The sequence below is a fragment of the Canis lupus genome, chromosome 4 (assembly GCF_048164855.1).
Source record: "Canis lupus baileyi chromosome 4, mCanLup2.hap1, whole genome shotgun sequence".
NCBI classification, from domain to species: Eukaryota; Metazoa; Chordata; class Mammalia; order Carnivora; family Canidae; genus Canis; species Canis lupus.
Genome location: NC_132841.1, coordinates 84,050,003 through 84,062,025, shown reverse-complemented (window position 1 = coordinate 84,062,025; position 12,023 = coordinate 84,050,003). Strand labels below are relative to the sequence as shown.

The 12,023-nt window shown below is 33.0% G+C and overlaps 1 long non-coding RNA gene across 1 annotated transcript; it reads left to right on the top strand.

The window, feature by feature from the left end:
• Positions 1-616: 616 nt before the first annotated feature.
• On the top strand, positions 617-11,623 carry LOC140631639 (uncharacterized). Its single transcript, XR_012029171.1, has 3 exons — positions 617-692; positions 2,098-2,254; positions 11,522-11,623. It is a non-coding gene; the product is annotated as an uncharacterized lncRNA (long non-coding RNA).
• The last annotated feature ends 400 nt before the right edge of the window (positions 11,624-12,023 follow it).

The window sequence follows — 12,023 nt, the reverse complement described above, 5'->3', positions numbered from 1 at the left end:
AAAAATATGTTTCTGCCTTCACTTAGAATATAATCTCCTTATGGATATTTTAATTGTTTGTAATTATTGCATTAGTTTCTAGAACAGTGGTTGATGTATAGTACATGATTTATACCTGTTGAATGAGTGAATAAGTGAGGCCAGAAGGTAGAAGGCACGCTTGGACTCTGACACCACATTGTTCAAGACTTCTGTTTCTTTTGACGCATTATATTAATATGTTGAAAGGGAACAATTACATTAGGAGTGAGAAATGCCATTTCCAGAAATGAAATAAGCAAAATGGTTTTTAAACATTATTTATGATGTTTAAGAGACTAAAGAATAAAAGTTTTTATCTGGCTGTGACACATCTGGCTTGGATTGCTGGGGCTATATTGTCTGGTAGACAATTGTCTAATTTATTTTCTGCTTAATATCCCATCCATTTCTGCAACAAAATCAGTAAAGAAAGGCAGAGCTTCAAACACAATTATTTCACAATTACTTTCTGTTAATATGGCCTCAATACAATGAGTAACTCTAGCATTTGAATTAGGTTTAGGCCACCTGTTTAAAGCCCACCTTACTCAATTATGACATCATGCCAGATAATTTAAATACCCAGGTGGTTGAACAAACAGTAAATCAGACTGCTGGCCCTGCAAGAAAAAAAACAAATTGCTCTTGATATCCAGCATTATCAGAGACTGGTAAGATCACCTAAGCCAAATCAATGACTGCATTCCAATCAGCAGTAATTATGAATCATCCTTCAATGTAAAAATATGGTCACAATTCTTACCAAATTACTACCATTTTTTAAAACAAATTATGAATCTAATTTTATTCTATAAATAATGGCCACAACTCATCTGATTTTTGTACTAGACAAAATGAGATCATCATTGGAATAATGTTACCATTGGGCATAACCCACCTCTATGATTTCCATGTTGGAATCAAAACATTACTCTCTCTAAAATATGGCAATAATGACTTAATATGTATGACTTTATTGTGAGAGGAGGACTTCAAGGATTGACATTTAATATGTACAAGGAAGTCCCTACACTGTTTCTCTTCATCCTTTCAAATAAGAACTCTTCTTTTCCCTATAGAATCACAATAATGATTTCAGTATCAGTTGAAAGAATGGGAAAGCCTCCACAGAAAATCACCTTGGTTCTCTAAGTCCAATCAGGACATTTGGCAAAGTTCTGCCTTCCCAGATTCTTTCTCTTCAGTATCCCTGCTCATTAATATAATCCATTTCCCAAAACTCCCCAAATATTTTTGAAAGTCAGTATTCATCAGAAATATTTGAATTTAGGGATCCCTGGGTGGCTCAGTGGTTGAGTGCCTGCCTTCAGCCCAGGGTGTGATCCTGGAGTCCAGGGATCAAGTCCCACATCGGGCTCCCTGCATGGATCTGCCTGTGTCTCTGGCTCTCTCTGTGTGTCTCTCATGAATAAATAAATAAAATTAAAAAACAAAAAACAAATAAATATTTGAATTTAGGCATAGAATTTGTGGTCTCCACTAAGAGATTTTAAGTTGTTGATGTTGTTGGCAGGCAGCAACTGAACTTTATTATTAGTTTCCTAGGGCTGCAGTAACAAAATATCACAAATAGCATGGCTTCAAACAAGAGATATTTATTGTTTCACAGCTCTGGATACTAGAGGTCTGAAATCATGGTGTCAGCAGGGCCATGCTCCATTAGAAATCTGTACAAAAGTCCTTCCCTGCCTCTTCATGGCTCCTGCTGATTTGGCAGCAATCTCTGATGTTCCTTGGTTTTTAGATATAACACCCCAATATTCAGACTTCATTCATGACGTCATTCAAACATCATTCATGGCACTTCTCTGAGTTTTAGCCTTATAGGATCATCTCCTCATAAAGATATCCATTTTACAGAATTAGGAGCCCACTCTACCATAATATGATCTGATTTTACTTTTACTAATTATGTCAGCAATGACGGTATTTCCAAATAAGGTCACATTCAATGGTATTGGGAACTTCAAAATATCTTTTTGGGGGGTAACATGATTCAACCTATCACAACCCCTTTCCTTTGTTTTTTACAATTTGGCCTCTTGCTTTTGGAAGGCATCCTCGCCAATGTTTCTGTGGCTGCGACTGTGAGCAACTCCACTCCAGCAGCTGCATCAAGCAGAAGTGATCACATACACTAATCAAGACCTTGGACTTCTGGAGTTCCAAAATTAATGAGCCCTGAGATGACACTAGTCTGCATCTAGAGTAGGTAATTGTCACTGTGGCTGAGCAAATTCTTCATTACCCGGTTCTATGAACTTTAGCTTTTGCCTGTCTTTGGTTAAAAGTTTCCAGCAAGGTAGAGTTCATTAAAAAAACCAAAACGAAACAAATTTATTTAAATTTCAATGGGAGGTGAGTCATCTTGTCAAGTGTTTAATCTGATCAAAATGATTAATATAAGCATGGAGATGCTCTTCACTGATTTCCTGGACTTTCATTTTAAATGTTTTCCACAGGCAGGGCATCATTACTTACACTTTCACAAATTGGAGCATAGTAATCTGCCTATTTTTCTACCTGCTATTATCATCCTTGGTTATCTAACCTCTTAACAAGTTATATTGTGTGATTGGAGCATTTCCACCAAAGTCCTCCAAAGCATCTAATTTATCTTTGTGCAGCTTGTCTCTGTATTTTGTTTAATTTCTGCAATCACTAGGTTATCATGACACCTGCCATGGCTACAAGAAATTGGCAACATATTTCAACTAATTACGGGTATTATCAGGTGAGTGATAAGAATTACTGTAGGATCCTGAGAGTTTATGTAGGATTTTTAAACAATGTTTGCCTTAGATAAAAGTGTTTTGAAGAAGAGAGAAAAATAAATGTCAGAGCTGTGAGAAGCCTGACTGATACAACCCGGCTGACTCAGGCCTCTGACAATATAATATCCAAATTTAGCCACGGTTCCTAAACTGCTGATTTAGATCTTTGTTTCCACTTAACAAACCAATCCAACATCACAGTTTATTATTTCTCATGATTCTGTGAGTTTTCCTAGGCTTAGCTATGCCGTTCTTTGGCTGGTCTCACTTGGGGGTCTCTACAAAGTTTCATTCAGCTGAAAGACTGGGAGATGATGGTCTTTTATTTTCCAAAGGACTTTCCACCTGGTCTTTACTAATACAATAATCTAGCATGGCGCTGCCATACAACATGCCTGGTGGGTTCCACGATAGTACACCTCTTCTGTCACAATTTATCCATCAAAACAAGTCACAAGCTGGTCCAAGGTCAAGTGGAATATGGATAGACTCATCTTGTGTGTGAGCAGTAGCATGTGCATGCAGATTGGCTGGTATTCTTAGCAGCCATACATGGGGATGACTTATCTCTGTAACAAATGCCCACCATTCAATATTGCCACTGATTCTAGTTCTTACTTTTTTTTTTTTTAGGTTTTTTTTTAGTTCTTACTTTCAATAAATCATGATGTTCTACTGTATCAATAAAGGTCCAATCAGGAGAATGAAACCCCAAGATAATTTTCCCAGGGAGAGCTTTATGTAAAAAGTTTAATGGTCACAGGGGAATGGAATAGTAAGGGGAACAGTTAGGAAAAAGAGAACTCTAAAACATATAGGACACATAGATTCGAGGAACATCATATACCCATAGATCCTAGTCATCGTAGACAAGTGAAAAAACACCCTCCAACCAGGGAAGCCAAATATGATAATAGATTCAAAAGAAAGAGGTGTCCTATTTTTAATCACTTCCACTTGGGCAGAAATTACAGACAGCGATGGTATATTACTACAACATATTTTTCCTTATTCAAGTCACAGAAGCATTTTTTTTCCTAATAAAAACTAGAAATGTGAAGAGAAATAACAAATGAGATTGATAAGTTCTGGGGACCTAATACACAGTAATGATCATTACGGTAAACATAAACATACTGTATCATGTACTTGAAAGTTGCTAAGACAGCAGGTCTTAAAAATTCTCAACACAAAAAAAATTAAAATGGTAATTATGTGACTCGATGAAGATATTAGCTACTGCTGTGGTGTTGATCATTTTGCAATATATAAATGTGTCAAATAAACAGGTTGTACACCTGAAACTTACACAATGTTATATGCCAATTACATCTTCATAAAGCTGGGGAGAAAAGAATTTTAAAAATAGCAACTATAATAAAGATACTATAAGAATGTTACCGAGCAGTACAGATTTTTATTTATTCTGCTTTATTGAAACATGTGAAAGTTACCTCTAGGGTTTAAATATCCAAACATACTTGCAGCAACTTGTGTTAGGAAAATTAGTGACAAGTTTGATTCCATTTTTCCTTGGAGAAGGAAGAATTAGCACATGGCAATTCTCTGAGGTCCTCTGGCTAAAAGACAATATTTTCTAAGCATGTTCTGAAAATATTTAGGCCATGTTAACTCATAGTTGTCTTGGAAAGTTGTTACATGAAGATCAATGAGCAGCTTCTCACACAGATTTAAGTGATTTAAAGATAGTATCCTTAGCAAATCTAAAAAAATGACAGTGTTTCTTGAGACATACCTTTTGCTTAAAATTATCCTTACTGAAACATGAATCAATAATCTATGGCTTTAGATTATAAAATATCTTAACTTCTATATTTTGACCCAAAGACATTTAGACATTATTATTTGATGACATTATTATTTGACTAACAATTTTACGTTTACTCTGGTAATTATATATACCATTAAACCAAAATATTTAAAATAAAACTATAGTGAACATCTTGATAACGACTGAAATAAGTAAACAAAAATAAATAAGTAAACTAGTTATAGATTATGTTATGAAAAAAAAAGTTAAAATATTTCTTATGGGCAGGCCGGGTGGCTCAGCAGTTTAGCGCTGCCTTCAGCCAGGTTGTGATCCTGGAGACCCGGGATCGAGTCCCATGTCAGGCTCCCTGCATGGAGCCTGCTTCTCCCTCTGCCTGTGTCTCCGTCCCTGTCTCTCTCTCTCTCTAATGTGTGTGTCTCTCATGAATATAAAAAATCTTAAAAAATATATATTTCTTATGCAATAGTTAAGAACTAATAACTAATTATTATCATTTATCTACTTCATAGCACAAAATACTCATAGACCGTATCACCAGAAATAGCATAATCAATTATTATAATATATACACAGTAATAATTAGCAACCATAACAGTACCAAAGTGTTTGAGAGGGCATAATAAACTTAAAAATACTAACAAGAAATAATATGAATGTTACATAGCATCATAGAAGAAAAATACATTTTAAAAACTCAGGTGATATAAATAAATAAATAAAAATAAAAACGTAGATGATTGTGTTTCATATACAGCAATGTAGCGAAGGTAAAGGGGATGGTGGTTATCTGGGAAAACAGAGTACGCCAAAATAAATAAAAATACAAATACTTAGAGTCATATTTGAAAAAAGAATTATTATGCAAAACTGATGATAGAATAAAATGTATTTTGAAAATATAAACCTGCACGTGTTTTTACCTGTAACAATTAGCCTCGATATGAGTAACACCCAGAATAGCAAACCCACAATAACTTAAATATAATTGCCAAAAATTTCACATGGAATAAAAATAAAAAATGAATCAAATAATAGTTGTAAATGTTTCAATATCTTGATGAAAATACTTATAAACACAATAAAAATTATATTGAGAAAGTAAATAGAAATATTTTAAATACAACTTACCAAAAACTGATGTAGCCATCAAACCCTTAATGGAAAATTTAGCTTCAGAAAATACATTTTCTCTGAAGATTCATTAGTTCTGTAGAAAATGATAGAAATAATTGATTTCATAAGCAGAGAGTCAAAACCATCATGCTTAAAACATCAAAAAAAAAAAAAAACATCAAAATTAAATACCCATGCAGACCAATCCTGGAAGGATGGGGTCAAAATGGCAGAGTGGACATTTTCTAAATCCACCCAGAAAGCCACTGCTCCAGAAATGGTTAATTTAAACCAGGATGGTTTAAATTTGGCTATGCTCGCAAAGAAACATTCAGGAAAATAAAGAAGCAGTTATCAGTGAGCTAAGTTTCCAGCTTTTGCTCCCTGTTTTTGTATTCATATAATGAATGAACAGCATTGTCAAGAGCACTTTAAGGCGTCTGAGGATAGGACTGGCAACCAGCCAAGAAATTCTGCAAATGCAATTCCAAGGGGAATGAAAAAGAAATATAGAAACATAGAGGGAGAGTTGTATTTTGTATTGCCTTTGTCTCTTTGTACCGTCTCCAAATACTTCTACAAATCAGTTCCTGCAGCAACGGGACCCAACGTCTGGGTTTTCTCTTGAAAAGAATCTAAGCTACTGAGGCTACTGTTGGAGAAGGACATCCAGTGGCTGGTATAAAACGCACAGAACAGCCCATAAATGACAAACGTCCCAGATTGGACAGCCCCACACAATGACACTGGAATAGGATGAAGTAGTCAAATGCTCATTTCCAAGATGTTTGCTATTCTCCCCATAAAGGAACCAGATTACGGTCATATCCATGACCACTGTAGATGACCACGTACCGATGTATTTCTGGTGGGTCTCACAAAGTACATTCTTTGAGAACAGATGCCTGCAGCCTCATAATTGAACACACAGAGCAAAACAATGTGATGGTGAAGAAACAAAACATAGAGGAAACTCCAAGATGTGTAGAGATTAGGAGGCTGTAGACAGAGAGAAGTTCAGGTAAAGAAGAAGGGCAGGTGAGGACCTTCTTTGGGTCAAAGCTGAAGGAATGATCTAGTGCTGGAAGAGTCAGATAAGTTTTTTTTTTTTTTTCTAAATCCACAATGCATTTTATAAGGTTAAGAAGTTGAATCAAGAGACAAAGGGTCCTTGAATGAAAGTCAGCAATTCTGTTGGGTTACCTGGCAATGTTCAAGTGTGGCGCAGCGCTTAGGGTAAGCCGAAACTTGGTAGGACTTATGTAAGTAGTACTGTTGCACATGTTACAGTGTGTATTTCTCTGAATAGTGGGGCTGTGGAGTCTGGCTGCCTGATGCTAGGGCCATCGCTAAGTAGCTCAGGTCCTTGGCAAAGAATGGATAATTATACTAAATATACTATCTGTTGTTTATTGCGAGGCTGAAATAATAAATCAATATTTAGTGTTATTGGAAGATATATGTTCATCAGATTGTAATAATAATTGACTATTAATATTGTTGTTGTTTTCTGGATATTATTAATATCATGTAGTGATTAGAAAGCGCCTAAGGTATATCTCTAGAACAAAGATTTAAACAAATAGCACATGCAAATTAAACATAAAATTCAATTTTCTTGACAGATATCCAAAATTCTTAAGCTGAATTTACTTAAAAAAATCATTATCAACATATTAGCATATATTTTCTGATTTTTTCTATGAATTTCTATGTGTAAATTTACTCATGTAACATATATTAAGTATTAGTGACTGAAAAATTGATCCCTTTTTCAGCTCTAAAATATTTATGTTCATAGCTATTTTCATTCATATGGAATTTCATAGCAGTATTCTAATGTAAAATATAATTTTAATTAAATCTCAGCAAACACTTAAAAAATTCTGCATTTGTTTGAGTTTCTGACATTCATTCTTAATAAAAAAAAAAGTTTCCTCACTTTAAATAAGTCTCTAAAAATACTTTCAAGATTTATATTCTTTCTACAAAGTAACCGCAAAAATTCAACATGATTTAAATTTAAAAAATAAAACAAGAATCACTCCAATCTACTGAAATTCAAATTCAATCCAGCAAAGTGGTTTTTGAAATAGCCCTCACTTCTGTACTACGTTACACAGGCAAGATTTATGTTTTGTTGATACTATGACATCTGTATTACCATCTCTTCTTACTGTGTAAAGATAATTGATAAACATCAGAACTGAAAAAAAGTGTTTTTTTAGAGATAACAATGTAAATCTTAAAGATAAATTGATGGATTTAGTTGAACAGAAGATGCATAAACCATGAGACTTTGATTGCAATTTACTTATCTCAATATTTGGAAATACTGTTATGAATTTGCTATTCTAGCTAAGCAGAGAAATATTTTGTTTCATATCCATCTGCTCTGATTTTGCAGTGAAGTAAAAGGAAAATCAGCCTATATATATTCACCTACTGATGAACATGAAACTGAGTTTATGAAGAGTGTGTTGTCCACAAATTGGGTACAGATTGTCATTAATGGAAATAAATGGATGTGGGGGAGGCAGGACCCTGTGGAGATTTTCTTTAGCACACATTTTAGCAAATATATACCTGCAAAAATTCACTTTGCGAATGTATGCTGACATATAATGAATCATCTGGAATGTTGGCGTGCTGCTACTCCTACATGGCTATTGGATGGACAGGTTCAAAAGCACATTTTTGCTTCCAAAAGTTTTATAATTAGAAATAAAAAATATTCCGTTTGCCTAATTTAGATTTATTGTCAGATTCCAAAAAGAGTTATCAGTGTTAGAAGTAATTTCGTTGACTATTCCTACCCATTACCAATCTCTTCATTATGGCCTAGGGTATTAATGTCCAAAGTCACGTAAAGAAAACAGAAATCCCTTGATGGTATTTCACTCTACTTTTTAGGAAATCTTATCCCTCAAAATATCACTAAATAATCTTTACAATTCAAAGAAGTAATAAAACACTGTATCATGTAAACTAGTTGTCTTGACTGAAAAGGGCCAATCTCCACCTCCTTGGGAAATTTGCCATTTCCATGTTTCAATATGCTCCCAAAAAATCAAGAGTAAGAAGTATTCATTTCCTGTCTCATTTTTGCATATTATCTTAAGCAAGTTTGCCAATGCTTCAGAACCTAACACAGAAACCTTAACAAAATTGTCTAGTAGATTTTGTTCATCAAAATTTGCTGTTTTCTCTCTGAGAGAGTTACTCATGGGCCCATTGGTCACAAATGGTGGGAAAATTTGAATTATAAACAATGTTGAACTAAAAATGATTCATTATCAGCTCCATCTCTAACCCATTTTGTTTAGAATACACTAACTTCATTCAAATCTTAATAGCTTTAGGAAAAGTTATTAACCAGGACATGTCTTATTCTTTACAAGTAAAATTTTTCAATGGGTCTGTTCCATAAATTATTCAGATGTGACTGTTTTGTCTTTTTTTGTTTTTAAACAAGCTAAACATAGCATGAGATTAATGCTAGCATTAAGCCAATGTCCTGCCTCGTTTTTTTATCTCGTGCATTTTAAAGTTATTTGTAATTTCCACCTCAATCTCATTTTATGTTTTTATTTTCCCCATGGGGTAGCTGTCTTTGTAATACATGCTTTGTTCCAGACCTTCTGACAAGGACACTTCATTATTTTCCTATTTGGATCTCTTCAATCTTACTGTCCATGTCTTCTTCTCTAGTAATTTGCAATAACTATCAATGGCTTAATTTTTAGAAATAATCTTTAAGTATACTTTACATATGACTTTAAAACAGTCTATCTTTTTATTTTATATTTGTATATGAAGTTTTTGCATATTTAAAAGTTTAAATTTTTTTTCCGGAAGTTTTATAATCGTAATATCTACATTTTGTCCTATGAACCATTTGCAGGAATTTTGTTTACGCATGGGTTGAGTTTCAAAGTTTTTTTTTTTTTTTCCTTATACAGTTGTCCCAGCATTATTTTTTGAAAAGACTTTCCTTTTGCCCATTGGCCTTCCTTGACATCTTCAAAAAATTCAAATGATTGGGGTGCCTGGCTGGCTCAGTTAGTGAAGTGTACAACTCTTGATCTTGGAGCTATGGGTTTGAGCCCCATGTCCTGCCTAGAGCCTACTTAAAAAAAAAAAAAAATCAAACGATCAAATATCTGTGGACCTATTCCTGTCTATCTATACTGCTCCACTTTTTTCTATATCTTTCCTAACAGATACCACCTTACCTTTTTGTTGTAATTTTATTGTAAGACTTGTTGTCAAATGCTAAGGCCTCCAATCCCATTCTTCCTCAATTGGTATGGCTCTTCTAGGTCCTTTGAATTTCTATATAAATTTTAGAATCATCTTGGCAATCTGCCTAAAAAATTCCTCGAACTTTGGTCCAGATTTCATAAATCAACAGATTAATAATATTAAGTCTTAAAGTCAATGAAAATGACTAAGCCTTCTTTTATTTCTCTCAGAATTCTATTGGAGATTTCAGTTTTGAAGTATTACACATGCTAGATTGTTTCTCTAAATATATTATGTTTTGGATATTGTAAATTATATTTTATTCCATATTCTAGTCTTTCTACTAGATAGAAATGCAATTAGTTTTTGTATGTTGAATTTTTTTCTGGTGAACTTATGGAATATTCTAGTTATTAATATATTTTTTTTTACAGATTCCTTAGGATTTTCTCCACAAACAATCATATCAAATGAAGATTGTATTTTATTGCTTCGTTTTTATTCTACATGTTTTTCAATTTCTCTTTATCACACATGCTAGGACTTCTAGTAGAGTGGTGAATTACATTTATTGCTATTCCAAAATCAAACGAATATTACATTACAGAGACCTACAACTTATTTATAATAACCTAATTCTTTATATGTTTTTTGTTAGCTAATATTTTGCTAAAGATTTTTGTTTTTATGTTTTTGCATCTATTTAAATATCAATGTTTATACCTTTCTACTGTGTAAATAGATACATACTTAACTTTAAAAACAATATTTTTAGTACTTTTTATAACTTTGGTGTCATGGTAATTTTTGCCTCATTAAATGAAATAAGAAAACATTTACTATGCTTTCTCAGATAAGATTTATATTATTTACTCCTTAATATTTAATTGAACTTACCAAGATATTCATGTAGGCTTGGACTTTTCTTTATAGAAAAGTTTTTAATGAATAATTGTGTCCCTTTTCAAGAAGACGGACTATTCAGATTTTCTATTTTTTCTTGAATCATTTTTGATCATTTGTGCCTTTTATGATATTGCCAATTTTATTGAAATGTTTTAGTTTTGGAAGCATAAAGTTGTTCAACAATATTATCTTAATATCTACTATTTCTTATATATGTAGTAGGAGCTACACTTTCTCTTTTTTTGTTTTTGGATCTACACTTTCATTACATTTGCTTACAGTCCAGTTATTTATACCAAATAACTGGTTATACCAAATAACCAAATAAATTTGGTTATTAAACCAAATTTAATAATTTATTTAAAATTAAAATTTTGGTTTTATTTATTCCCTTTATTGTTGGTTAATTTTTTTTCATAAATATCTGCTCTTGTCTTTAGTTTCTTTCTTCATCTTACTTATGTAAATTTGTTTTCTAGTTTCTAATGGTAGACATTGATATGACTGATTTTCAATTCCTTTCCTATTTTCTATTATTGGCAATTATAGTTTTGAATTTTTATCTAACCATTCTTTTGCCTGCACCCCACACATTTCAAAGATTTTACTTGCATTCAGCTAAAATATTTTTCTATTTTTTCTTTAGATTATATTAAATACTGGGCTGAGATCCTAGCCAATAAAGAAATGAAAGAATTATGATGGAGGAGGAAAGAGAGGAGAAAGAAATAAAAAAAGAAGAAAAAAGAGAGAGAGAAAGAAGAGTAAAAAAAGAAAGAAGAAAGAAAGAAAAAGAAAGAAAGAAAGAAAGAAAGAAAGAAAGAAAGAAAGAAGAAAGAAAAGAAAAAGGAAAGAAAAGAAAAAGAAAATAAAAGAAAAGGGAAGAAAGAAAAGAAAGAAAAAAAGAAAAGAAAAGAAAAGAGAAAAGAAAAGAAAAGAAAAAAAGAAAAGAAAAGAAAAGAAAAGAGAAAAAGAAAGAAGGATGCCTGGTTGGCTCCCTGGTTTAGCGCCTACCTTCAGTCAGGGTGCGATCCTGATGTCCTGGGATCGAGTATCACTCTGGGCTCCCTGCATGGAGCTTACTTCTCCCGCTGCCTATGTCTCTGCCTCTCTCTCTGTGTGTCTCTTATGAATAAATAAATAGAATT